This window comes from Panthera tigris, chromosome A1 (genome assembly GCF_018350195.1).
Source record: "Panthera tigris isolate Pti1 chromosome A1, P.tigris_Pti1_mat1.1, whole genome shotgun sequence".
NCBI lineage: Eukaryota > Metazoa > Chordata > Mammalia > Carnivora > Felidae > Panthera > Panthera tigris.
This window is the reverse complement of record NC_056660.1, coordinates 179051359-179079314: the sequence shown is the minus strand read 5'-3', so window position 1 is coordinate 179079314 and position 27956 is coordinate 179051359. Positions and strand designations below refer to the sequence as shown.

Genomic DNA, 27956 nt, shown 5'->3' with positions numbered 1-27956 from the left:
GAGAAGGAGAGACAGAATCCCAATCAGGCTTTGCACCATCAGCACAGAGCCAATGCAGGGCTCGAACCCACGAACCATGAGATCATGACCTGAGCGGAGATACAGAGTCTGACGCTTAACCGATTGTGCCATGGAGGTGCCCCAAAGTGATGATAACTTTATCTTTCTCCAGGGTGAAGTCCACACAAGAAAAGATAGAGATTAAGAAGCAAAAAAGATTAATTGTTTGTGATGGAAAGAAATAATCTCTGGCAGGATGTGAGGTAGAAAAACTCTGGGTCTCATGGAGAAGAAGGTCTCTAGACTCTTACGAAACAAGGCAAATGATTTCTGTGGTGACTCATCTTTGGGTCAGCACATCATCTGTGGCAACAGAGCTGTGAGGTTGTGAGGGGGAGCATGCATAGCATGGCACCTGCTTTCCTCAGCCATGCAGAGGAGTACAGAGCCTTGAAGGAAAGACCACAGTCACAGCTAGAGGTGGCATTTGGCAGGAGCCACAGAAACCCATAGAGTTTGTGGTCCGGGCCAGGTCCACCTTTTACCGAGGAAGAGGGGCTCCCAACCCAACTGCTGACTTCCCTTGCAGTCTGAACAAACCACTTGAACTTGCCATCCCTTCTTTCAAAAGGGAAATCTTTCAGGTCTTATTTTGCCTCAAAGATAAATTATTCCAAAAGCACTAATAGCAAACATTCACTATGCCCTAATTATCTGTCAAATACAGCAAGCACCTTCACATGTTTTTGCACATGACCCTCGTACCACCTCATGGTGAAGGTCCGTATGTGCTATTATTTGCATTTTACCAATGTGGAAACTGAGGTTCAGAGATGAGCTAACTTGTTTGAGGTCACACTGCTGGTAAGTGGGTGAGCTGGGATTTGAGCTAAGGCAGCTTGATTTTTCTGCACCCAAAGTCACATTTCAGCATGAGCAAAAATTACTGCTCATTTTAGAAGAATCCAGGAAATGTTAATCAGGAGAGAGGGGTCGCCTTGGAACACAAAGCAAAAGGACCTCAGAAGGTATCAAAGCAGAAAATCGTCTTCCTCCTCTTGAAACTTCCATTCTACAGCATGTACTCCCCTCCAACTTTGGAAACCCACAGCCTGCTAATTCACTTTCCAGATCCCATGTAGCTGTGTCTCTGGGCGATCATAACTTGATGGAGTCAGCTGACAAGGTCTGCAAGACTCTTGGAAAGGTATCATTAATTCGAAATGATGCCAAGTGTCACCTGGGGAGTCCATTTGCAAACACTCTCCTCCTTTCTTGCCAAAGAGCAAGTGTTCCTGTAGCTACCAGCTCCTTTCCACATCACCTTTCTGTGCCAGGCTCCTCCAGCCTGTTGGGGCTGATGCTCCTCTTCCAGCTGTCTATGCTGATGAAGAACAAACCAACAGTAACCCACAGAGGTAATACTGGGTCTGCTGTTGTCATCAAAAGCAGCCAGCTTTCCCGAAAGTTGCTTAGCGTCTGATAGTGTGCATCCCAACATCCCACAAAGTAGCTCTAAGCCAGTAAACAAGTTCAACCTACATTGAGCACTCACTTTGGATCAGATAGCGTACATGATACAGTGCCTGTCCCTCCCCCAAATTATAAATGTACTGCAGGAAAAGACTACTGGAGAAATGCTACAACATAAGGGTAATTAAATACATGCTAAATGAGTGAGCACCATTTAAATTATGGCTGGAACACATTTTGAACCATTAATTTGTATCTATTTTTCATCTATTTTTCTCCTTTCCTGTCTTCTCTCCTTAAGCAAGTAGCCAATCAGCCTTGCCTTCATTGCCTCAGAGATGGTCCATTGCAGAGAAAAAGAAGAAGTTACTGGCAAGGCTCCCTGGCTTTGGTATTCCAAAAGCTGATGCCCAGAGTTGAACCAATATGGTTTGTGGAGAACAAAGGGGCAAAAGAAGAACTGGATGGAGGAAGAGGCAAAGTGAACTGGAGAAAGTCAAAGTAGAGATTTCTCCCAGAACAGAAAAAAATACCCCGGGGCTTGGGGCAGAATGAGAGCATAAGACATCAAGAGAGACACAGACAGAGAGACAGAGAGACTGAGGCTTAGACTGCTGGGTGCTTAGGCAAAGAGGACTCTACCTCATGATTCTTGTCTCAATAAGACTTCCACAAGGCAATAGCTATGTTGTATGTCTAGGCAAATACAGGCAAATTGTTTTTCTGCAAAAATAATTCTCAGGTCTCCAGTGTGCCCACAGAGAGCAGCCAGTCCCAGTGTTGCCATATGGAGGAGGTAAGGGGAAACACGGAGGTAACTTGTTTGGTTTCTGCTTTACTTTGACTCTGTACAAATCCCTAGAACAATGGCCCAGACAGGGTGGAACCCAAGCAATTCTACCACAACTTCCTGGTGGCCTGGACGGATGGGGTGAAGTTGCCAGAAACAATCTAGGATGCCCTGCCCTGGGTGTCCTGTGTTTTTATTCACTAAGTCTGGCAACCCTACATTGGGCTTGAAGTAGAAACTAAGATGACAAAAATGATGTGGACAAAAATTCTTATCTGAGTTTGCAGAACTGAAATGGTGCACTGTGATTTATACTCATTTACATATAACACCTTTTATTTTTAGGGCACATTATAGTTTATAAGGTTCCTTCACATATACTGTATCATTTGACCTTCCCAATAACCTGGGGAGATGAGAAATGTGGGTCTGATTTTCCCAGAAAAAGATAACAGGGATCAGGGAAGCTAAGTCTGCCGAAGACTTGCTAAGTCCACATGGGCCAAGGCTATAACCCAAACTGGCTTTCAGCTCCCATGATGCTCTGCTCTGGGACCCTGCACTGCCCCCGAGTCCCAGCCTGGCCCAGGCTCCAGCATTCCAGACATGACAGCACTCCATTCAGTTCCAAAATGCCTCTCACAGGCTTCTGTGAAGCATGAAGTTTCAGAGGTGTCCGATTCCAGATGATCTCTCTCTGGTTTGCAGAAGGGCCAGAGCTAGAAAATGGTTTTACTTGGTGAGGTGTCCATAGTGAAGTCTCTGTCATCTGTGGGTTCCAGGATGACAAGACTTGTAACAGGTCTAGCTACTAATCCTTTGGGCTCATCATATTCCAGGTCAGGTGACAACTGCCTACAAATAAGATGGCTTGATTCCCCTGGGACTCAGCAAGGATGGTGTGGATGGGGATTTCTGGGGAAGAAAGTTGAGCAGAGCAGGAGGCCTGACTTCGGGATGCTTTGCAGAGCCTGAGAGCAGCGGGAGGAATGCTCTGTCCAGCAGCTCAAGACAGCTGCTGCCTGGGGGGAGGGGCCACTCTGTCAGAGCGCAGGGTTTTACACATCCTAAAATCTTTACTTATGGATGTCAGGTCAAAGGGAAGGGAAAAAAACTCAACCAGACTTGAAAAGTTACCTGGTTCTGCTGTCGGCAAATGGGCCGCAGCTGTTTTTGCCATTACAAAAGCTGGTGCTTTTTTTTTTTTTTTTTTTTTTTTTTTTAAGTATGTTGTAGGAAATAAAGAATATGATCCTGGGGAAGCCCCATGTATACCACTGCCCACTTTGATTAAAATTTCATTTTTCACTCTATACAGAGGATTTCAATGGCAGGAAAATGTTTTTCTTTGCTTTGCTTTTTTTTTCTTTAAGTGCTAGAAGACAAGAACCAGTTTTATTGCCATTTTTTATTCTTTATACTTTGATATGTTATACATATTATTTATTGCCCACTAAATAGTTAATACCAACAATGATAACTCCTCCTTATTGGTGGAAGCCACTTCTGGGGTGTGAGAAAGGGCATCTTACAGATTGGGGAATGAGACACGGGTTCTGACGATCACCACAGTATTCATTACCAACGACTATTTTGTAACATTTCCAAAGCACAATGACATGAAGCTCTGCAGACCTGTGATGACTGTATCTGAGAATTTCTTTCAAACATCTCATCCACTGGCTTGGAGCAAGTCCTCTAAGGAGCCAGCTCCAAGGAGCTGGGGCCATTCTCGTGCCAGCATCAGGACTCCTGGTCCATGTATCTGGCAGGAGTGATGCACTCAGAGTATGGTGCCTGTTCTGACCAGTCCGGTTCACCTGATCCGATGAAAGGTCAGCAGGTCTAAGCTCTGCGCCAGGATTCCAAGGATTCCAAGTTCCCTTCCTCCGCCCCAGGCCAGTGACTTGTAAACGTGGAGGCTCTGCTAAGCACTGGGATTTTATTAAGGGCCTTGTTAAAATTTACTAGAGTCAAATAAAGAAAAGATCCAGCCTTGGAAATCATTCTCCATCCATGTCTCTCCTTCTCCCTGCTTCCCACCCCCACCCCTGATCCTACTTATTCATCCATTAAGCAACTAACTACTGAGTGAATCCGGGAAAGTTACCCGTATCACATAGCTTTAGAAATCACCTCAGAAAACGCCTTTAGGAAGGTAGGGTCACCTCTTTCCATTTGTCTTACTCTGGCAGGTCTGGCGCCTAAGCCAACAGGCAGTGAAACACTATGGTGAAGGATAGAGAGATACAGACTCTTAAATCAGGCCTGAGTTAAATCCTGGCCATTGAATCCGACTGGGATGACTTTGGGCAAGTTACTTAACCTCTGGGAGTCTCACTTTCTGCATCTATAAAATGAGACGAGTACTATGACCTACTGTGTCAAATATTGAGACGGTTAAGGAAAGTAATGCATGTCCACTGCCTACCCCAGTGTTGAGCACACAGCAGGTGCCAAAAATGTGAGCTATTAACAGGGGTCCCGTCCTCCCCCCCCCCACCCCCCCCCAAGGCTGCATTGCTCTATCTTGTGTTTAAGAGAATTTTTGCCAGCTACATGGGGAACTAAGGAGAGGAAAAGCCATGTTCATGCTGCTGGATTCACAACTTGTCCCATCCTTCTGTGATGTCATAATTCGAGCAGCAGCCCACAAATCTGAACACTAACCAGCCCTGTAACTGGTCCCCACCTCCCACACACTTTTCATCACCCACTTGCACACAACATCTGGGGACTCTATTTCCACCCTACTATCCTGTGAGCTCACTGCCCAGATTCCGTGTCCAGCGATACTCAGAGAGCCGGTATCCTCAGGAGGTAAGCATACCAGGGCCTCCAGGATCCAAGGCAGGAAGCCCTCTTCCAGGAGAAACTGAAATTTTGCAAAATGGGATACAGGCAGGGGCATCTCTTTAAAACTGAAATCCCTGTGCTCTGGGGGACCTGAACACAGGTTTCATTTTTCAAAGGGCCAACATGTCGCCAAGATTGGGTTACTCTGTGTTCAGCGGCTGCTTGACCCCTCCCTAAGCCCATACTGAGGCAAAGACCCACCTAGAATTGAACCCGGGCTATACAGGCAGTTCAGGGCAGTCAGGGCCTGAAGCAGTTCCTGGGTTGATGGACATTTTTTGAGCAAGACTGACTCCTTCTACTCATTCAGGTCTCTGCCCAAGTGTCCACCCCTCAGAGAGTCCTCGCCAGACCTCCAAATATAAAGTCCCACGCATCCTGTCTCCTCTGCACGTTTTCCTTTTCTATGACTTCATGCCACTTATTCCAAAGCATCTCACGTATGTATTTGCTTACCTGCGCTTGCCTGCTGCCCCTAGACTGTCAGATCCCTGGGAAGAGAAGCTCTACCTGTCTTGTTCATGCTACGGGCCCAGCATGTGCTAGTTTTTGCACTGAGGAGATAAGGGAAAAGAACAAAAGACTTATAAGATGCCACACAAAAATCTAGACTCCTGCTTGCCATTGGGGCTTAGAGTACAGAGAATGTTCTTTTTAGAAAGGAAGGAAGGACAGTAATGTTCTTTTACTTTTGATGTTCTAAAGATTTACCACACACACACGAACTGACTATAGTCTCTGACATCGTACACAAGGCCTGAGAAACTCAAGGTCGTTTTCTCTGGAAGTATGGCTGGCCATTATATATTACACATGGTCTCTCTCTCATACTCTCTCTTGCTGTATCTAGTGAATTTGCTGAGCCCAAATTGCTGAGGGCCTGGATATCTAAGGACATGGAGTGGTAAGTCAGTATAAATTTGGTGAGAGCCAAGAAATCTGAAGTATTGGTGGGGGCGGGAGGCTGGGGAGATGGGGTCTGGAAGAGAAAGAACAGGAACAGTCGCGGCTTTGCGAAGTCTAAAACAGGTCAACAAAAAGGGGCAGGTCGAGACTCATGTCAAGCTAGCTTCTCTCACGTAGCCACAAATGCTTCCCTTTGCTTCTCTGAGCTGGCAACAGCTTTCTCTGTACATGGGGCTGCAGGGAAGGATGGGGAACAGGGCAGAGAAGGGGAAGCCTTGTTCACAGGAGGATTAAGAAGCAACCTCACAAGGCTGCAATGACTTTGTAGGCTACAGAACAAAACTGCCAAAAGGGCAAAAAGTAAAACCTAGTTATTGAGGGGGGCCGCACATCCATGCAAAAATAAACTGCACACCACCTAACCAAATGAGAACAAAGCAACACCCTTGACAGATAGATTTGGCCCAGTGCAGATTTTCTATATATTATGAAAGAATAAAACAGGAGCAGCTCTGGCCACCCTCCTTGTCATGGCAACTACCACTACCTGCCCCTTCTTAGCAGCTGTCCTTATGAGCAGGATGGAATGCTCCTGCTATAAGGGCAGGTTCAGGGCATGTTTCCTGGTGACCCAGAATCCAGTGGGAGAACTCCTGCAGGTGTGCATTTAAAGGCTGTGGGTACATCTGCAAAAGAATGCTGGAATTCTGAGTTTCAGGAGCCAGTGAGCAATGGGGTCCCAGAAGCCAGAGTCTGGCAATATGCATGTTCACACACACACACACACACACACACACACACACACACACACACACACAGGCAAGAATGGTTTCTGCTAGGATTGTCCAAAAGTGATACATAATCCATAGCTGTGTAACTTTGTGTAATAACCTGTCTAGAGCCTTCAAACCTTTTTGATAAAATTAAGAAATTGGAATAGGTACCCTCTAAGGATTTTTCAGTTTAAAAATTTTAGACTTCTATGCAAACATTACTTTCTATGCTCTTTTGTTTTTTTCTCCCCTGCTCTTTCTGTTTCATCTTCTGCCTTTCTTCTTTTCTTCCTCTTGGCCAAGTGCCCTTCATTTGCCTCACAGGGGCCAGTGACCCCCAGCAGCCAACCAGGAAAGCCAGCAAATCAGCAACTGTTTTCACAAGGTTTGGAGTAGCTGATGTCCCATGGTTATGGTTCAACTATCCAGCTCCTAGGCTCTAAGACAAATCCCCAAGTCTCTTGTTAAGCATTAAATAAGACATACCAGCCAGTCAGCAAAAGAGAGTCTCCTGACTGAGTCCTGGTGATATGGAACAATAAATACAGTCACTGCACCAAGAAGCTTAGTCTAATACAGAAACAGGTGCGCCCAAATGGCAACATTTCTGCTGCAGAAATCAAGACAGGCTCATGGGGGAAATCTAGCAACTAAGGCATCATGCTGACTGTGGGAGAAGTGACTTTTGGGGATCCAGAAAGCCTTCCTAGGAGAGGGCATGATAATGTTCAAGGTTAGCAAAACATAATATCCTCATTCTTCATTAAGTGCATCTACTCCTATAAATTGAGAAATCACATCATTTGGGATGGACCCATCCATTAAACATACATAGTATGTGTAGTTATCATTTGTTGAGTGCTATCTGCTATGAACTGCACTAAACTCCTCATACACACCTCATTCAGTCCATAATAAAACAGGAGATTGATGTCAGCACAGTGTTAAGAGCATGTTGCTAGTCACACAGATTCTGGCTTTCTCTATACCTCCATTTTTTCATCTGTGAAATGGGACAAAGAATAGTATATACCACATAGGGTTAGTATGATTTTTCAATTAAATATTATATAAAGCACTTAATACAATGTTAAGAATGTAGTAAATGCTCCATAAACATTACTTATTGTTGATGGAATCATTTTTCCATATATACCTACTAATGTCTAGAGAGCGTAAGTGAGCTCTCTGAGGTCACATGGCTTGCATGTCACCACACTCTGTCATCCCTTGTGATGTAAACTATCACTGCTTGATGGCAACTTCTTTAAATTTTCCAGTAAACTCTGCACCTTCTGGAACTAGACCTGCAATCTACCTTTAAAAGTCATTGTGGATCTGCAGGTCAATTAATCTTGCCTTGGAAAAGTCATGCAAATATATGGCATATACAGTAGGGCCTTAATTAGAGTTAGAGGTGCCTGTAGTCTTTACCTTGAGGTCAGTAGATCAGGTGCTTCATGATCATCTGTGATTCCTCTTTGCCCACCCCTCCCCCCCATTCCAGACTCTTCTGGAACATTCCCTTTTGTTCTTCCCTAATGACCCAGCTCACCCCAGGCACTGGGGGTCCCCAACACAGAAAAGTCAAGGAGTGAGCCAAGAAGAGCTATGGCATGAAATGGGGCTGGAAAGGCATAGACCCAGCAATGCTGGAGGCTCTCACAAAAAGCTTTTAAGGAAAGGAAAGCAGCTACCTTGGGGGGCGTTCATAACACTTATGCCAGTCCTCGCTTGCAGCATGGTGGAAAGGGCAGGCCAAACTACATATCATCTGCAGCCAGCTCCTCAGAGTCCACTGAATGCTTCCCATAAGCCTCTATATGGCAAGGGGGCCAAATTTCCTGGTTGACCTCAAAGGCATGTACTACAGCAGTAACTAGGAAGCATGGAAGAAGTGGCATAGATAATTGGTCCTAGGAGGCAGTCCTAGAAGAATTTTGTCTATAAGGAAAAGAAGAAAGTAAGAGAAAGAAAAGCCTAAGGAATGCCTTAGTGTCTTCAAGCAGCTCCCAAGTTTTATTTCGTTTATTTGCTTATATGGGGAGAAGTCAGAGAAACAATCTGGAGCCAATGAGGATCAAAGAAAGGAAAAAGGGCTTAAGCTGGAGAAAAATTCCAGTCGGACAAAACAAAGCTCTTTTTGAATGCAAGGCTGATAAGATTGCTAGGTTTCACTGTTGAGTGAGGTTATGGTTCTAAATCTCCAAAAAGCAATTCAAAAGCAAACAAACAAACCAAAACTCCCCAAACCCTCCCTCTCCTCCCCAGTCCTTTATGTCTCCCACTTACACCATTTGTCCCAGTATTACCAGCATCATTTATACCATCTGTATTAGAATTACCTGGAAAACTTATATAAATACAAGTTCTCAGGCCTCACCTCAGTCACTACTGAGTCAGAATCTCTGGGAGATGGGTGCACCATAAACCACAATTTGACAAGCTCCCAAGGTGATTCCTATTTACATGGAAATCAGGGAGTGAACCAAGGCAAGGTGCCTTCCACCTTGAATTTTCTGAGTGTATGCATTTTATCAAAGTCATCAGAGGGCTGCTACAAAGGGCACTAAAATAAAAATGAAAGCTGCCTTTCCCAGGGAGATGGTGTTGCTCAGTGCTAGAGTACCACCCTGACCCCAGGGCACAGCCAAGCTGATGAGCTGAAGATACAGGTTCAGTCGGTAACCCTTGATTACAGACAGACAGCTGACAGGGGGCTGCCAGGCCTCGTCCTGGAGGGATGGGGTGGGAAACGTCACTTAAGGGCAAATTCCTGTGCCTAGAAATCAGATCTGAGTGCAGCACTCCCATCCTCTACTAGAGAAAGAAACCTTACAGTGATTTATCTTTCTCCCTCTTCTTATCTCTGAGTTAGGCGCTGAACTGTGCAAACACACATATTGATTTGCTCTTCGCTCCTGGGCGCAGGGCAGTCTTCTTGCCAAGGGACTGAAAACATCTCCACCCATTCTGAGGTGTGTGACTGCTGATCCAGGGGAAAGGGGAGGGCTTGAAGGCACTTATGTTTCTTTTTTTTATGTGTTTGTTTGTTTTGTTTTTTTGGCCTACACAGTGTTTTTGTTTTGTTTTTAACTTGTCTTTTTTTTTTCTTTTTAAGTATAATTAACATACAGTATTATAGAAGGCAGTTTTCTTTTTCCTTCTATTGCAACTACATCTTTGCAACATGAACACACAGGCTGGCATAAGGGACTCCTTTTCCTGGGCACTCTTGTGGTGACTTCCTCAAGGTTGCAGAGAGCGAATTTTTGCCTCTCTCTGCTGGGTGTCCACTGGCACCCAGCCTTGACGCCTAGCCTCTGCTGATTCTCCCAGGCCGATTTGCCTCCTCCTACTCTGGGCTGCTGGGTGATAGGAGGGGAAGTGCTGGCCAGGGTTGTTTCACAGAACTTTGAGCTGCATCATGGAGAGGGAAAGGGAAGGGATACTGTGTTAAGAATCAGAATCACCCAACTGTGTCAACTCATTCCCTACGACTGTGACTCTCTCACCAGTGCAAACACTGGTGCTTCTCAGATCTGGGAGCCGCCATTTTTCAGAGGAGGGGATGCAAGTGGTGGACTGCCTAAATGAAACAACATTGCCTGCCAGTCACAGTCTCATTGGAAGTCTTGATTCTATTCCTTGCTTCACAACCAATTGTGGGTTGTGGCATATGCAATTTGTCGCTAATTACTGTCCCAAGCTAATTCAGTTAAAAAAATTAAACTAGAAAGACCTGTAGGATCACTCCCACTCCCATACATTCCGATAGCTTCCTTGAAGGAAAAGGGGATTAGGTTTATCTAGATTAGTGAATTTGTCTATGCCTTGCATCTTATTTCCTATGTACTCAGAAGGCCCATAGTTATGTCATAACTGTTACATCCATGAGAATCAGAAAAACTAATGGCTTAGCAGTTTTCAGCAAATTGTGATCACCTACCACCTCTACCGTTTGCTTAAAACAAGCTGGAGAGTATGCCAAAAATGCAGATTCCTGGGCCCTGTCCCAAAATACTGAGGGTGGAATCCTGAAATCTACATTTTAAATAAATGTTCTTTTCATACCTATCATGCCTTTCCTTCGAAGCATAGCTGAAAATATTCCACTTTTATAAAGGACTAATTAAATAAGTCCCCCGAAACCTCCTATAGCCTCATAATCCATTTGCTTTTGCTGCCTCCAGCGTCCACAGAAAATACACATACTTTTTTTCAGTTCTTTGTAAATAGTCTAAAATATTCCTGTTCTGTGTTTTGTTTAGGAATACACATGTTCCCTGGTCCAGAAAAGAGACTGGCAGGCTATAGTCCTTAGGCCAAATCTGGCCCACTGCCTATTTGTGTAATAAAGTTTTATTGGAACACAGTCATGCCATTTTGTTCACATATTGTCTATGGCTACTTTTATACTGCAATGCAGAAGTGGACAGTATGGCCTGTAAAGCTGAAAATATTTCCTATTTGGCTTTTTGCATATAAAGGATTCTATGGCTTAGAAGGGTGGAAGAGAATGGTTGGTTAGTTGTTGGACAAATCCATTTCTTTGTCTTCCTGGCACGTATCTAGACTACATTTCCTAGCCTCCTTTGCAGTTAGGCCTGATCATGTAACTGAGTTCTGGCCAAGGAAATGAGGAAAGGAATTGAGACTGGCCTGGACTGTTAAATCTCCCTGACTTGATCCTCCTAGCTGCAGACAAGCCTAGCCTTGAACCTAGGTGTCATCCTATTGGAGGTTCCAGAGATTCATGAAGGAGTTTGGGTCTCTCTTAGTCATTACTTGGGACCAAGCCACTCATGCATGGAAAACGCATTTTGGGCTTTATGTAAGAGAAATAAATCTCAATCAATTTGGGTCATTACACATTATATTGAATTCACTTGCTAGAGCAGCCCAATTAATTCAATTTAAACACAGAGTTCTCTCCATAGGTAAAAGAATTAAGGAGGGAGGTCCTTTGCATTTTCAAATGCAGGATGGGAAATAATGGGTTGCTACCTGTTTACAGGGAAAGAGAAGGTTAGAGAAGACAGGGCAGTGGTTGTGGGAACTGTTTGGCCTGAGGGCTAGCGTCACATCCTGTAATGCCAGCATAATGAGTTTGTTCTCCCCACTGATGACAGGTAGAAGCCTTGTCATTCACAGTGCTAGAGGAAGAGACTGGTCCCTTTCTCCAAGAAATAAGTACCTTCAGGGGAGATGGAAAAGTCTAGCATCCAGGTTAATATCTTGTAGAAAGCCACAAAGTGCAGGGGAAAGAGTTCTGATAAGGTGTGGCAGACTTGGCTTTCAGATCTTTCCTGAAAGAATTAGCTGTGTACCTTAAGGTAAGTCACCACCCCTTTGAAGGCATGACTTCCTCATCAAAACAAGTCTACATCTTTAAAATGTCAGAACCATACTGGATTTCAAATATAAGCTAGCTCAGTGGTTTCCAAAGCAAGTTCCAAGAATCCCTGTGATCCTTCAGAGGTCTCTCAATATCTTCTATAAGGTTTAAGGGATAGGCAATGGGTAGATTCTGGGCTTCCCACTGACTGAACCAGTATGGCATGGCTTTTTATTTATTTATGGGGGGATAGTATTTTGAAGCGATAACTGATATGTTCCACACCACACCCACCAATACCCATACACTTTCTTGTACCCAAGCACACAGGATATATTCTACCTTTGCCTTAGGGATGGATTGTCCTATACAACATAGAGAACAAAGAAATTAACTCGTGGCTTTTAAGTTTGAAAAATCTAGACCTGTGCTGTGCAACAGGACAGCCACTAGCCACATGTGGTTATGTGAATTTACGTCAATTAAAATTAAACGTTCAGTTCATTGGTCATACCAGTCACATGTAGCTGTGGCTACCATAATGAACATTTCCATCAGAATAGAGAATTCGGTTGGACAGTGCTGATCTAAGCACTAAGTACTTGGGGTATACTGGATTAGTCAGAATTAGTAAATTCTCTGATCCAAAGATTTCTCCAGTTGGGAAAAATATTGAAAAGGATTGTGAAGGGAGTTGAGACACAGATGGGCACATGGTAGAGACCCCTTTCTTAACCTTTCTCTGCCAAGCAGCAGTACTGGACGTGGATGGGATGAAGAATGATAGAAGCTGAGGTCTGAGGAGACCAACTGTGCCAGGTGGAGCCAAGTGAGGGGACAAAGCCTCTCAGAATTACCTTTGCTCTGTCCTGGTGCGGGGGCATTAGAGAAGAATGGATTCATGGTGGCAATTAGCAGTCTTGAAGGGGAGACAGTCTTTGAGAGTTTCCCAGAGCTTCTGAGGGGCAAGGAAGTAGAAGAATAATTTCCTGTGCTGGGCAGAATTGCAGGGAAGAAGGAAGGTGGATGTAAAGAGGGGGTTGTCTTATTGGGTGCCCAGGTAGACAGACTTAAATGCTCTGAACTAGATGCCCATCACCTCCTTCTTTATGTGGGCACCATTTAAACACCCAGGAGCATGGACACAGCCCCAGCAGTGTGTGAGGTTTAGCTTTTGTGGAAAGTGGGAATGAGTGAGAAATTGTTATATAAACTGATGTTTGCAGACTGCGTTTATATACACTATGTATTTCTTATATTTTCCTTGTACAAACACAATCCTGCCACTGAAAATAATGAAAGGTTGATCAGTTCTACGAGTCAGAGATTAATGTTTCTTGCAGCTAAGGGTATCCTATTGGACAAAATGTGTCTGGGGTAACAGGAAGATGCAGGAAGTGGTTTCAGACCTGTCACTGTTTTAGATGAAACATAGGGTGTGTAAAGGAGACAAAATTCTCTGGCACATGCCCTAACTCCCCTCCCGAAGGGAACAAGAGCCATGACAAGTAAACAATAGAGTATGTGCTCTGTGCTTAAACACAAAAACTCACCAAGAGGAAACACACCCCATCCAAGCTTAAAGCTCTGCCTTGCTCCACAAGAAAATGAGCAAACGATGAACAGGTAGTAAGCAAAAATGTGCTTCTTAGTGAAAGCACTGTAGCGTTTGTACTTCTAGAGACGCCCAGTCTAAAATGATGTTCCCTGGGTGCCTGAGTGGCTCAGTCAGTTGGTGTCCGACTTTGGCTCAGGTCATGATCTCACGGTTCTTGAGTTTGAGCCCTGTGTCGGGCTCTGTGCTGACAGCTTGGAGCCTGGAGCCTGCTTCAGATTCTGTGTCTCCCTCTCGCTCTCTGTGCCCCTCCCCCACTCACACTCTGTGTGTGTGTGTGTGTGTGTGTGTGTGTGTGTGTGTGTGTGTGTGTCTCAGTAATAAAAAAAATTTAAAAACATTTTTTAAATGATATTCTCTGGCTATATGAAGGGGCCTATGAAAATGAAAGCTCTGACTTCCATTATCTGAGCATACTCTCTGTGAGTTCCTGAAAACTTCCTAATCAATTTATTTATTGTCATACCAGCCACATTTTTATCACTCTGGATGGCCATCTTATGGTGAGGAGTTGCATGAGTGTCCAGATACACACAGGCATATAATGCAAGCACACCAAAGAAGGTCCTGAGAACCAAAGAAGGCTTTAGTGTGAGTTCTTCCATGAGGTCCACATGTTGGCATCTACAGCAGTGAGTCTCTTGGCAGAGATGGACTTGGGGTTTCATTTCCTCCATTATTATAAGAAAATGGTTTGTTCTTTGTAAAAAAAAAAGGTGTTATATTAGGGTTCTATTAAAAACTGGAGGCAGTGGAATTTTCATTTAAAGAAGAATGATTATGGGGCACGTGGGTGGCTCAGTCGGTTAAGTGTCCCACTTCAGCTCAGGTCATGATCTTGCAGTCTGTGAGTTTGAGCCCTGTGTCAGGCTCTGACAGCTCAGTACCTGGAGCCTACTTTGGATTCTGTGTTTCCCTCTCTCTTTACCCCTCCCACATTCATGCTCTGTCTCTCTCTCTCTCAAAAATAAAACATTAAAAACACTTTTTAAAAAGAAGAATGACTATAAGACTAAAGGTTTTCACAGGTCCTTAGTATTCTTTAGGGACAGCTCTAGACCTCTGGGTTGGAGGCCGTTGGCAGTGACAAGAAGCTATGGTAAATTCTCCAAAGCCTTCTAGGAAACTAGGGGGCTTCTAAGCTCACTGGGAGATCTCCTCTCTCTCTCTGTCTCCTCCTCCTCATTCCTACCTTCTGTTCTCTTTCCATCCTACTCCTAGCTACCTTCTCCCACGGATGTCTCCTAGAATCTTCACCCTGCCTCCTGTGCCCCAAACTCTTGGGCTCCCCCACCATATTAAAGGCCTTCTCTGCAAGGTGCTAGCAGAGATAGAAAAGTTGGGTGAGTGTGTCAGTGTGTGTGTAAGGGAGCCAGAGGTTGTGTTTTCACCTGTGCTTCACCCATCTCCTCAGACAGAGGGGAGCAGATATACAAGGGGCAGGTGCATTTTCTGAAAGGCACCAAGGACTGAATACAGGGAAAGGGAAAGAACTGTTTTTTCTCCCCAGTGGAAACATTTATATCCTGAATTTGGAGAATTAGATTCTGCCAGAAGGTCACATTGGGTGCGTCCTGAGCTATGGGCCTCATGAGTGCTATTTTATTTATCCTCAAAACCAGCTGGGACATAGGCATAATTATTCTTCTTTTATGAATAACCAACGGGAGGATCAGAAAGGTGAAGAACATGACCAATCATCCAGCTGGTAAGCCTCTGAGCCAGGAACTTAATCCGGAAAGCAACACTAAGGTCTAGCAACTGGGAAACTCCAGGACGGCCAGTCCACCCAGGGAGGAAGAGGAGAGCCATTGAAGGGGCTATGATAACAGCTTGTGCTTAATAAGCACTTATCTCATGTGCCTTATCTCGTGAGCAGCAAGACTGGGATTTGGCTGAGATCCTAGAGTTTGAGAACTACATTGCCCCAGTGTGAGCTGTGGGCAGACACATATTCTCTAACTTCAGGAGGCAAACCTTCCCGGTACGGAGAGGAACCTGTCTATCACAAACCTCTCCCTGGGCAGTGGGAGCAGATAGGCTTTTCCTGCCAGAAGTTGCCAGAAGGGCTGCGAGGCTTTAAGGTTGACTAAGCCATAATCCTACTCTAGATCATGTTGCTGCTTCCGTTTCCTGAGCAACAGCACGGAACTGGGAGAACATACGTGCTATTAGATTTGGACAGGGAGGCGAGCAGCAGTGTTTGTCACTGGGAACGGAGTGTGACACAAACAGCCTGGGCTCCGTGCCTTGCCCAAGCTGTCACACGCACCCCATCCTCCAGAAGCAAACTGATAGCAACCCAGAATACACCACCCCCTACTTGTCTTTAAAGAAGAGTAGCAGAGGAATGGGGGCAGAGAAGAGACAAAATGAGAACACACAAACCCAAGACATAGGGGCAGCTTCAAAAAATTCCTACCTAGGCATATAGAGTTCTCACAGGGCCATGGGATCAGAGGCCAACTGCGACTCCTGAAGTCTCCAGACACATCCAAGTCTCACTGAATTAGAAGATAATCAGTAAACTCAATTCTTCTCATTAGGATATGGCTCTTCATTACTGTGGCTGGTGCTTTTGCAGAGAAGAGGTCTGAATGGAAGTGTGAGTCAGGGCAAAAAGTGCTGCAAGTTTCAGAATGCAATCCATCCTTTTACTGAGCCCAAGTCAGAGAAGGATGTGAAGAAGGCACTTTTCCAGACACAGTTTTGAAATCAGTCAGAAAGTTAAGAGAATTTCAAAAATTATCTTGGATCCATCTGGAATCTTAAAGAAACTATCACTCACAGAAGAACAGGAGTGAATTCAGATAGTTCCAGCCCTGTAATGGAAGCAGCAACTTGGGCTCCTAAGTGCCTGGATCATTCTGGAAGGTCATACTTACTGCATGTCTCCTCCAAGCACTTCTGCCCTGTGGTGGATTCTGTAGATGTGATGTACCAGAGACCAAACCACATGGGTCCAGAGAAAAGTAGAGAGACTCAAATTTCCCTGGAACAGATGGTAAATTCTTCACTTTTTTCTTCTCTTTGATTTTGTTTTCTCGTGAGTTCCTTCTGCAGGCTGCACTATGGGGAATCCAGGAATACCTGCTAGAGACCAGGCATGCAGGAAACCTGGACATTTCTGTGGCAAAGAACCCAAGAGATGCTGACACCAACTTTCTTCTTGACAGAGAGGGAAGCACACAGCTCTGGGGGCCTTCTAGAGTCACGGTATGCAAATAATTCAACAAATGGCTTAACAGCAATGCTGTCAGAAAAAGAATTTCCAATTCTATCACCATGGTGACAGCTCATCAAAGAAAAAAAACCTAAATCTAAAAACTGCCTTCTTTGGCTGATGAAAAATAATAAATAGGGCTCCCAGGCTTGTACCTTATATTAACTCTCAATGCCACCCTGAATTCTCCCCCAGCTCCACCCTCATACCTGGCCAGGTCTTCATACAGTTACAGCCACCTGATTCCCCATGATGCTCTTGAGCCCAGGAACTTAAAAGACGAGTGGTTCATTCCCCAAACTCCCAAACCTCCAGCCTGCCTCCTCTTCCCATGCTCTTCCTGGCATTTATTAACCCCTGACCCCGGGTTTATTGGCTGTCCATTGCAATTTCACAGACAGGGTATTTCTGGAAGTGGCTACAAGCCCCAGGTTGAGTCTACTCCAGGGATGGAGCATTCACAGGAGAGAAGGCTAGTATGTCCGGAGGGACTGAGTCAGAAATGGCACTTGTGACTTCCTTCTGTTCTAAGGGCTATGCCACAGGCAAATTTTTATATTAAAAACTGGATCGTATAAGTCTCCAAGGCATCCTGAAACAGACAGCATATATATTTTGCCATTTCGAGAACTGTGATCCAAGCAACTGCTGAGGGAGTGACGTTTTCAAGAAGTGGGGCCAAGAGCAGTGATGGAAATACAGAAGCAGCAAGCTGTAGGTGTAGGGAGGCTTGCTGAATCTTGTAGGAACAAGCAAATACTAGGAAGCACCCAGTCGATTGACTGCAGATTACTGCATTCTTACCTGGCCACACATTGGAACACTGCAAGATTATGACATACAAACAACTGAAGATCTAGGCTTATTGATGTGGAGAGATGTCCACAATATGTTGTTAGCAAAAAATCATGCTACAAAACAACGTATATAGTGTAATCCTATTTAAAATTTTTTAAAAAAGTTTATTTATTATTGAGAGACAGAGGGACACAGAGTGTGAGCAGGGGAGGGGTACAGAGAGGGGGAGACACAGAATCTGAAGCAGGCTCCAGGCTCTGAACTGTCAGCACAGAGCCCGACGTGGGGCTCGAACTCACAAACTGTGAGATCATGACCTGAGCCGAAGTCGGTCACCTAACCAACTGAGCCACCCAGGCACCCCTAGTGTAATCCTATTTAAGGTATGTTTTTATGTGCCTATACACATAAAAGAGTAGAAGGCTGTATAGCAAAATGTTAACCACTGTTACCTCTTGTGGTTTCTCCTTTTTATCTTTCTAAAATTTTGGTGCCTAAAGCAATATTTTATGTGGTGATTTTATATTAATATTATATCAAAAAATCCATAAAACTCTAAAGTAGAGTTAAGAGTGACTTTTCGGGGTGCCTGGGTAGCTCAGTCGGTTAAACACCCAACTTTGGCTCAGGTCATGATCTCGCAGTTCCTGAGTTTAAGCCCTGCATCAGGCTCTGTGCTGACAGCTCAGATCCTGAAGCCTGCTTCAGATTCGGTGTCTCCTCTCTCTGCCCCTCCCCAGCTCACACTCTATCTCTGTCTGTCTCAAAAATAAATAAACATGAAAAAAAGTGACTTTTCAAGGATAAAAGATAGGGATCAGGTCTCTACTCTACCAGGAACTCTGGTGGGAAGTAAATTAAAGGAACCACATGGTCGCTGCCCTCACAGGGCTTGAAGTCTAAACAAGGTGATACATGAAATAATCACTAGGTCTCAGATCTTCAGGAGTAAATGAGCAAAACATTCAATGATGGTGGATCATGTTCTCACATGTAGATAGACACAGGTGGTTAAGTGGACAAGATTATCTAGATTCCCATCCCAGATGGATGTGACATTGATCAAGTCGTTTATCTGCATGGAGACCTAGTTTTCCCATCTAAAAGTGGGGTAACAGCAGAAGACCCACCTCAGAAGACTGCTGTGCTGTTTAGATGAGGTAAAGACAGAACACAGTGCCGACAGGGACATTCAGGAAATACCAACTATTACCATTACTATTCATTACCATTCTCACCAAGGGCTCTGTGAAAGCAGGTATGGGCACAGCACAGACACAAGGAAGACAGCCCTTTGGCATAATATCACCTGATGCTGACAGTCCTCTACCTTCTGGGAAAGATCCTTCCTTTAGCTTAAGTGCTTGAAGAAGTTTTAAACAAAATGGCACTCATTTTCCCAGGAACAGGGAAGCCTGGCCCACGCCTCCCTGGCACAGCGCAGTATTCATTGTAGTGCTTAATCTGTTGGTGACTTAATCTGTTGATGAAGCCAATCAATGGCTCCCTCCATCCCCAAGCAAATGAACTGCTCCCCTCCAATCGAAAGACACCTTTAATCTGATTCCTTTTCACTCAACTCTCTACCATGACCCACGTGTCATTTCATTCCTTCTTTCCCCTCCTGCAAGTAATCAGCCTGGTCCAATTTGCTTGTATAAACAGGAGGCCTAGGTGGGGGGATGTCACTTGGCTATGGCAGTTCTGCTTTTTATACATCCCCCTGCCTTGTTTCCTGAGACCTTTCAATAGAGCCAGACTTGGAGGAGAGTTATATTAAACAGTTTGACTCCAAACCTAAACAGCCCCTGAAGCATTAGTGGTTCAAAGATCTCCTGGTGCATTTATGAAAAGCCATTGATCTGGGAAGAGGTGTTAGTGGACTTGAAATGCACTAAGAAAACTCCTTTGCTGGCAGGAGGCAGAGTGGTTTTCATTAAGGATCTGCCCTTTATCTTGTCACATCACTGACCTGCCCAAGCCGAGATGGGTATTTCCCCTTGCCTTGAGAGGAGGCTGCCTCTGGTTAGAAGTCGTGATAAGAAAGCATTCATTTTTAAGACAGACACAAAGGACAGAAGTGACTTGCTTTGCGAGTGTGAACCCCAAATCTCCTTTATATTCTAACTTTCGTGATCACTTCTGATGCATAAAAGCCTTGAGAACACCATGTGTCATTCCCCGATGTTTGGTTCTCAGGACTAGGAAAATTGGGGGCAAGATGCAAATCCTTGGACTTCAGAGCTTCAGGAACTTGAAATACCACCTAGTACAGGGTCCCTTCTTAACCCGGAGGACGACTTATCAGTCTCAGGACAATGTAAATTGCCTTAAATCTCCCTTCTGCTGCGTACTACTAGGTGACCTGAGATGCATTCCTTCCTGTTGCTGCCATGATTTTCTCATCTAGAAACTGGGCCTGATGCCCTCACAGGGTTGTTGCGAGGATTAAATATGGTAATACATGTAAAGTGCTTTGCACAGTGTCTGGCATAAAGTTGACACTTGATAAACGCCAGCTATTATTATTGCTTGCTATTACTATACTATTATTTATGCAGCTTAAAAATTGTAAGCAACACTTTGCATGTCATGAATATGTGCATTTTCCCGGAATAGGTCTATACACTTAATTTTCATTTTCTCCTAAAGGGGAAGGACCACTAATCTAGCTAGACTTTCTCCTTTAATTGATAAGTAAAATCATGCCCAGAGGTTTAGAGTGTTCTTTCCAGACAGATGCAAAGCCAGAACCAGAACCCCCAAATCTGTTGATTCACTGTCCAGTGCTTTGCAAAGTTCTGAAGGCATTAGCGAAGGGAGCCCAAACCTTACCCAGTGGTGCACAGAAGAAGTGATCTATGAATAAATGTGGAACAGGACTGAACACATATTGGCAAGGTTAAGGCAGAGGGGATGTTCAGGGGTCTGGAGGTGTGATGGCTGTGGAGATGCCAAAAAACTCTTGACAACAGTAATCCACAGGAGAGGCAGTGGGCAAACCAGAGTGAAGGGGGGAGCAGGTGGAGGCCACCAGCCAGAACTTTCTCCAGTTACAGACTTTTATGCATTTCCCATGCATAAAAAAGCACATTTATCCTACAGGCTTTACAACATCCAAGATAATATGCATATTTGACTTAGGAAATAAATAGTTTTCGAGTTCTGAATGATTGTACCTCCATTTCCCAGGAAATGCAGCCCCAGGATTTTGAGGTTTGCATTGTTCTTCCTTTGACCAGGTTCTTCAAAATGCTTTCGTTTTCCCTAGTTCAGTGGTTCTTAAGTGTGTCTTTAGACCACCACCATCAGTATTCCCAGGAAACTTGTGGGAAATGCAAGTTTGGGGGACCTCCTTAGAACAACTGAAGCAGAAAGTCTGGGGGTAGGTCCCAGGAATGTGCTTCAAAAGGGTCTCCAGGTGGCTCTGAAGCACACTCAACTCTGAGAACCACTTATTTAGGCCATCGGTGTGGCAGAGAAACATAACAAGGAAAGAGGGCTTTAAAAAATCTTCCAGAAATTTGAGACCCTGGAATACACTTTTTTTTTTTTTTTTTTTTGGTATGGAATAAACTGAAACTAGATTAGTAACCTAGTTCCTCTTGTATTTTGCAAACAAGAGATCTTGGAGGGAAGTGGAAAATAAATTTCAAGGCCTTTCATCTCAGTTACCATGACATGTTCATTTAGCATTGTGTGGGGAGGAAGGGAGAGAGGGAAGGAGGGGCAGCGGTTAGGCTTGTAGAGGAGAATACACAATTCCAATGGAATCCACTGTAATTTAGGGGCAATTAGCGTCTGCACATTCTCTATCCATGAGGCTCCATTAATCCAGTTAATCCTTATCTTCCAATCAAAAACAAACATCCTTGAGTGTGCTTGGGATCCTTTTAACACATTCTGCCCACCTGGATGCTGTCCTCTGCCTTGTAATCCAGAGCTTTTAGGAGCCACTTCAGCTTCTGGGAAGGGGGGACGACTCACCGTCTTGGCTGGGTCCTGCCAGCTCCTTGGAAATAAGCCCTCTCCCAGGCTGCTCCCTCGCCCGAAGCACACGTTCTCTGGCTAGACCTGGCCTCTCCCTGTCATTACGTAAGTCGCTCTTGGTACTCCCTTGCTATTCTGGGCAGCCTTCCCTGACAACTTCTTGACTTCTCCTTGCCTAAGCAATGCAAGAGCTTGGATAATACTAATGCCTTGCATTGCTAAGACGCTCTGCTGTTTCCAGCGGCCTTTCTTATTTGCTTCACGGGATCCTCCAAACTACTGTAATATCATTACCCCTCTCCGCTTTCCCACCCACTTTGGCCCCCTGCAATTTACAGATGGGGGTCATAGAAGCTTCCAGGGGTTACATAACCTATCAAATTCCCACAGATAGCAACTGGATGACAAGGTAGGTTCAAACTCAGGCCTCCTGATTCGCAGGCGAAGACCTTCCTGCTATAGAACACTGTTTCTTTCTGACTACCCACCTAAACCCATAACACTAATGAATAATGCATTTGTGCTTTCACTGTGTTTATGTCTTTGGGACGCCTTTGTATCTGTGAAAATAAGTGTGTCTTCATTTAAAAGCCTTTATAGAGAAGACATCATATCTGTGTAACTCAGGCTCAAATAATAATATAAAGTGCTTCTACCTATTCAAAATATTTTCATTTTCTCTTATTTTGTCTACAAAACAATCCAACAAGTAGGATAAGCAGTATTATATCTATTATAATGGTAAGGAAACTAAAAGTTGGCCAATAAAAGCAACTTCCTGGCTCAGCAATAGAAAGTGGTATCATTGGGAACAAAAACAGACTTTTAACATCTGGTGCTGTATTTATCTACTAGATGCATGGTTTTAAAATTGTGTTCTGAAAACTGCAGGGTTCTTATATGCCACCTTGGGAACTCCTAGGGGAGCCATGGAAGGGTGGGGCTGGCAGCGCTCTGGGTCTCCTACCCTGGGTTTAACTGGAATGTTCTCTCCCTTAAAAAGCAGCTTGGAAGCTGCTGGCAAGTTGTCATTTCCTATATGGAGTACCCAGCTAGTAGTACTTGTCAGGTATAGACAGTGGCTTCAGGATAGTACAGTTGCAGGCGGCCCTGATCAGCCCTGAGGATCTTATAAACACTTCTGACCTCCCAGCTTGCTGTCAGTATGGGAGGTGAAAACTGTGCCCTGTCCTCAGAGGGGGTAAGCTACCCCACAGCCTTTTCATATTCTGTTCATCAATTCAACAAAATTTGTTAGGCAACTACCATGTACTAAGTTCCGTGCTAGAGTATGGAACTAGAATAATAGAAAACCAGTATGAAGATGACTGATGCCCTGCCCTCATGCAGCTTCACACCAATAAATAATTCCAAATCATAATAAGGAATAGGAAGGAAAGATCTGCCTGCTGTACGAAAGAGTAAGGGTGGGGGAGGGGGTCTCATCCACTTAGGAGGTCAGAGAATTCCACTTTGTGGAGACAATACTGAAGCGAGGCTTTCTCGGCAGGATAGAGAGGGAGAGGGAGACCATTTCTGCTGCACAAAACAAAATATTGTCTAGATATGAAGCAACAAGAGTGTGGCCTGTTTGAGGGATATCAAGGACATGAGCTGGCCCAGAGTGCCAGGAGATGGGAGACGGGTCAAGTGGTGCAGGGCTTAGAATTTATGCAAAGCAAAATGGATAGCTATTGCAGATATTTAAGTAAGGAGTGTTATGATGGATTGATATGTTTCCAAAGATGATTTTGGCTACTGTCTGGAAAAAAAAAATGGGGTTGGTCAAGGGTATAAAGCGAAGAGACTTTTAGGAGCCTCATTAGGGTGGTTTTGTATATATGTGACTTAACTGGCCCAATTAATTTCTAATACTGGAAGTAACACTGGATGCTCTTGAGAGTGGAGCCAGTTATCAGAAAGGAAATCCACGGTCACACAGAGATGCCCTTGGGAGATTTTATAATTTAACGTGGAAGGGAGAGAGCAGGCAACATGGACAAGACTTTAGAAGAACAAGAGTGGTAAAAATGAGAAGTTCTACCTTAGATTTGGATGACAAGGTCCCAGCCCTGCACTATTACATCTTATTTGTAATGTGAGACAGGCCATTTAACCAAGCCCTTAGGCCTCATTTTCCTCAGCTGTGATGAGGGTCCAATAGCCCAACCACAGCAAGTTATCAGGCAATCCGATTACATAATGTAAGTGCAAGTACTTTGTAAATGGTAAGGCATTCTTAAAATACAGGATGCCATTATCATTAACCATGTCAGTATATACACAGTAATTATAATTATAGTTCTGAGTAAATATGGAATAACATTTTTATCTCCAATTGCATCCCCAAAGTAAGTTACTAGCCACCAAGGAATTTGTGTTCTTAGATGGGTTCAGAGTTTCATTATATTCCACCATAAATCTACCTTTAATTTTTCAAATGATAAAGTTGTACAATTACTCAATTTTATTCTTTAGAATTATCATATTTTCTCAAAATTATGACTATAGCCATACTTGCTTCATACTATATCTCCCAAACCTTAGTCATTTATGTTTTAAAGTCATACTTTTAAACCATAAATGCATAAAGATACTTGGTATTTTATTTAAATTGAATTTATATATATTCCCTTCCACTTTTAGCTTTAATGAATTTAAATCTCAAGAATATCACTTGTGAAATATTGATTCCTAATTCACATTAAAATAGTTGGAAGGCTATCAACATACAAATAATCTGAACTATCAGGATCTCACATAACATCAGCAGTAAACACTATACTTGGGAAATAATAGCTTATACCATTCATATTTCAGGGACTTTTTTTCAGTATCAAAATTAATAGGGCCTTTTGCTAGCCTAGGGGTTCTTAACGTTAGAATCACCTGGAGAGTTTTTAAAACTCTTGATGCCCAGCTGGACCCCAGATCAAGTAAACAAAAATCTTCAGGCATGGGACCCTCAGTATACTACCAAGTTCCCTGGGATGATTCTCATTAGGGCCCAGGTTGAGAACTGACCTAGATTCTTGGGTGCCTTCCAGGGCTGCCTGGGCCTCCTAGGACTGTCCAGATATTGAGGACAGACATGGGGAAAATCTGGCAGCAGTGGAGTCAATCACTGTTTTTGTCTCATTCAGAAGGGACTAACCATCTGGATAAAAACAGTAGCAGTGCTACTACTAATAGGCAATATTCACTGAAAGCTAAGTTTACATCAGTTACTCCTCCAAGTAGTTTATGAGAATTACTTCATTAGTATTCATAGGAATGCTGCAAAGGGGGCACCATAATAATCTGCTTCTGAGATGAGGGATCTGAAGCCCAGAGTGGTGTAGGGACTTGGCCAAGGTCACACAGTAGAAGTGACAGAGCTGGAATGGAGGACCCTTGAAAGCAAGCCCAAGTCTCCATCCTTTATTCATGGCTTGCTACTTAAAACAGACATCTTAGGGCCTGGAATCCTGTTCTATGAACCAGAATCTCCTATCTGTGCCTTCTTTAAAAAGTTACTTGTTTGTTTATTTTGAGAGAGACAGAAAGAGAATGCAAGCGGGAGAAAGGCGCAGGGAGAGGGGGACAGAGGACCTGAAGCAGACTCTGTGCTGACAGCAGAGAGCCTGATGTGGGGCTCCAACTCATGAACCGTGTGATCATGACCTGAGCTGAAGTCCAACGCTTAACTGACTGAGCCACCCAGGTGCCCCTCTGTACCTTTTTATTAGACTCCTTTCCCTATCCCTAATTTGGCAGGTGAGTACATTATATTGGCATGCAAATAAAGGCCTGTAGAAGCTGCAGTATTTCCCAGGTCCTATAACCAACTCCATGTGTGGTCTTGGGAGAGTCCCCTAACTTCTCTTGGATGCGCTTTTTCTCATTTGAGTTGCAACAATGAACTCTGCCTCACAGCCATTAACGTTGGAAGAGGAGGCATCCAAAGTGTTGGGTCCCCACTGCTCCTTGCCCTGGAGAAAGCTGCATAGGGAGGGAAGGATGGTTTCCAGCAGCCCAGAAGTCACTTTTCTCCTTTGTAGGATCCAGTTTCCCCCAACAGACTTCAGTCTGAATAAACAAAACTAGATTAACACACCTAGGGGATCTTTGAGTCCAGTCTGAGTTTTTAGCATCCAGCTACAGGGAGGTGAGAAGAGTCTGTTGTTTTCTAAAAGAGAGATGAAGAAACCACCCTCCAATTATGCAGCAGATTCTGCTTCACAGTTGAATAAAGGGCATGAAATCGGATGTTTTCAAGCTCAAAATAAAGCAGTGGAAAATCCACCTCCCTTCTCCCTCCATAAAGAACATCTAACACATTGCGTTTAATTTCCGAATAGGGCAATGTTCTTTTTAAGGGAAATGTTAAGCAGGGATTAAAGACACGATGGGCTGTGTAACTCTATCCTCAGCCCTTTCATTGTTAATAGTATTTTTTTTGGCAGCGTCTGTGCAGAGATGTGGGAAAAACCAAAGTCTTATGTAAATGAGAAGTGACACACTGATAAACCAAGCGCCAGACCTGAGGTCTTAATTACACAGGAGTCTAGATGTCAGAGTGAATGCAGCTTATTGACGTTCAGAGATTTCACTCAGTATTAAGTTGGACGACCTTCTTCCGGGAGCAGAAAGCAAAGCGCAGGTTTCTCATTACTCAGGGCCACGTTCGCAAATGGCAAAGGGCTACGTTCATGCCTGGGCACTTTTCTGGATAGAATACGTCCCTGAACTCTGACACCCCCACTTGCTTGCACTGGCACAAGCAAAGCAAGGTGTTTGCAGGTGTTTCCAGCTGTGGAGTAAACTGCTGGTAATTGACAATGGTTCTTAAAAGCAAAGGTCTCCAATGGTGTCCCCCCCCCCCACACACACACAATAGCCTACCCTCCCCCCATTTGGCATCATTTGTGGCATCTGACACACTGTCAGAGGCATGATTTCAACAGCTAATACTCCTGTGAGGTATATGAAAGCATTAGTAGCTACTTTTTAAGGCTGGGAAGCCTGCAAGGTCAATAATTAACAAGCATTTGTGTTACTGAACAGGACACTTGGGGGACATAGCTCACACAAGGCGTTGCTGGTGGACTGGAGTCAAGGGAGGTTTATATCTCCTGGCTGGGGGCTCTTTTCATTAGCTTGACACTGTGGCCATTATCCTAGGGGGTACAGGCTGTGTTTTTAAAAGGGGCTTGGGCAGAACCTAACAGTTCTCAGTGGGTGTTAGGGTCTTTGCCTTGGAACAGAAAAACAATACAGCCTTTCCTTCCACCCGTACTAATTAAAGTGTCAGGATGGAGCCCCAACACTGATTTGACACATGACATGACGTCCCTTGTAATCTGACGTGTCTTAGGCTAACATCAAAGCGCCGTCAAGGAAAATGAAGCGGGATACTTAGAGTGTGCCCGTTGTAGGCTGACATATAACTCCATCCAGCTTCATTCACAGGCCCTCGCTCACCAGGAGATTAACCCGTCAGGCTGTCGAGTGAGAAGGGACGGAGCAGACCCTGACAGGAGGCCCGCAATGCAGGGGAAATCAAAACAAATCCACCTGCTCAGGGAAGACTTTTTCGACACCTCGTCCCCCTACGGACATCTGTGGCAAGTGTCATCCCGACCACTGGTGTGGCACTGGATCATTTATGACTGCCTCATGACATTATTTTTCACTGTTGTCTTTGTATTGTTGTTTGAGGACTTTGTGTAATGGTCTCTTCTCACTCCACAAATAAACTGCAGCACCTGGCAAGCAGGGAGCAGCTTGAGCACGTGTCTGTTCTAGCAAACTCCTCTGGTGACTCCACGAAGGGCTGGCTGGTTTTCTTTTTGTTTTAGTTTTCAATCTGGCATGCACCAGTACTTTTGGAGAATACGATCAAAATGAAGGATCACAAGGACGAACACGGGTACGGATGTCTTAGCAGTGTCAAAGTATGATGTGTCTAAATGTTTACTCTCAATTTCCTTCTCTGTCCCAGACCAGTAACATACAGCTCGTCAACCGGCACCAATCTGCATGCTACGCTTTGAGTAGCACCATGGCAAAACACTGGGGTGCCTGGAACAACGTGGAACCTAAGATATCTCCTCAATATGTACCTGTTGATTGAAGATATATGTGCTGTACATATAATATATATATATACACACACACACACACATTATATCTATATATGATGCATTCACATC

General features: G+C 44.3%; 1 protein-coding gene and 1 long non-coding RNA gene across 8 annotated transcripts in view; one reads left to right on the top strand and one right to left on the bottom strand.

Annotated features, from left to right (window-relative positions):
* SLIT3 (slit guidance ligand 3) overlaps positions 1 to 27956 on the bottom strand; it is a 595815-nt gene that overhangs the window by 313703 nt on the left and 254156 nt on the right. The gene's annotated exons all lie outside the window — the stretch shown is intronic.
* LOC102971464 lies at positions 4894 to 27570 on the top strand. 6 transcript variants are annotated; one of them, XR_006220056.1, is made up of 8 exons: positions 4894 to 5083; positions 5430 to 5559; positions 5970 to 6023; positions 7123 to 7183; positions 9677 to 9776; positions 14221 to 14383; positions 16803 to 16967; positions 27214 to 27570. It is a non-coding gene; the product is annotated as an uncharacterized LOC102971464 (long non-coding RNA). The 6 variants fall into 6 exon arrangements; XR_006220050.1 differs by having other exon boundaries at positions 7102 to 7183; XR_006220055.1 differs by lacking the exon at positions 7123 to 7183 and having other exon boundaries at positions 4895 to 5083.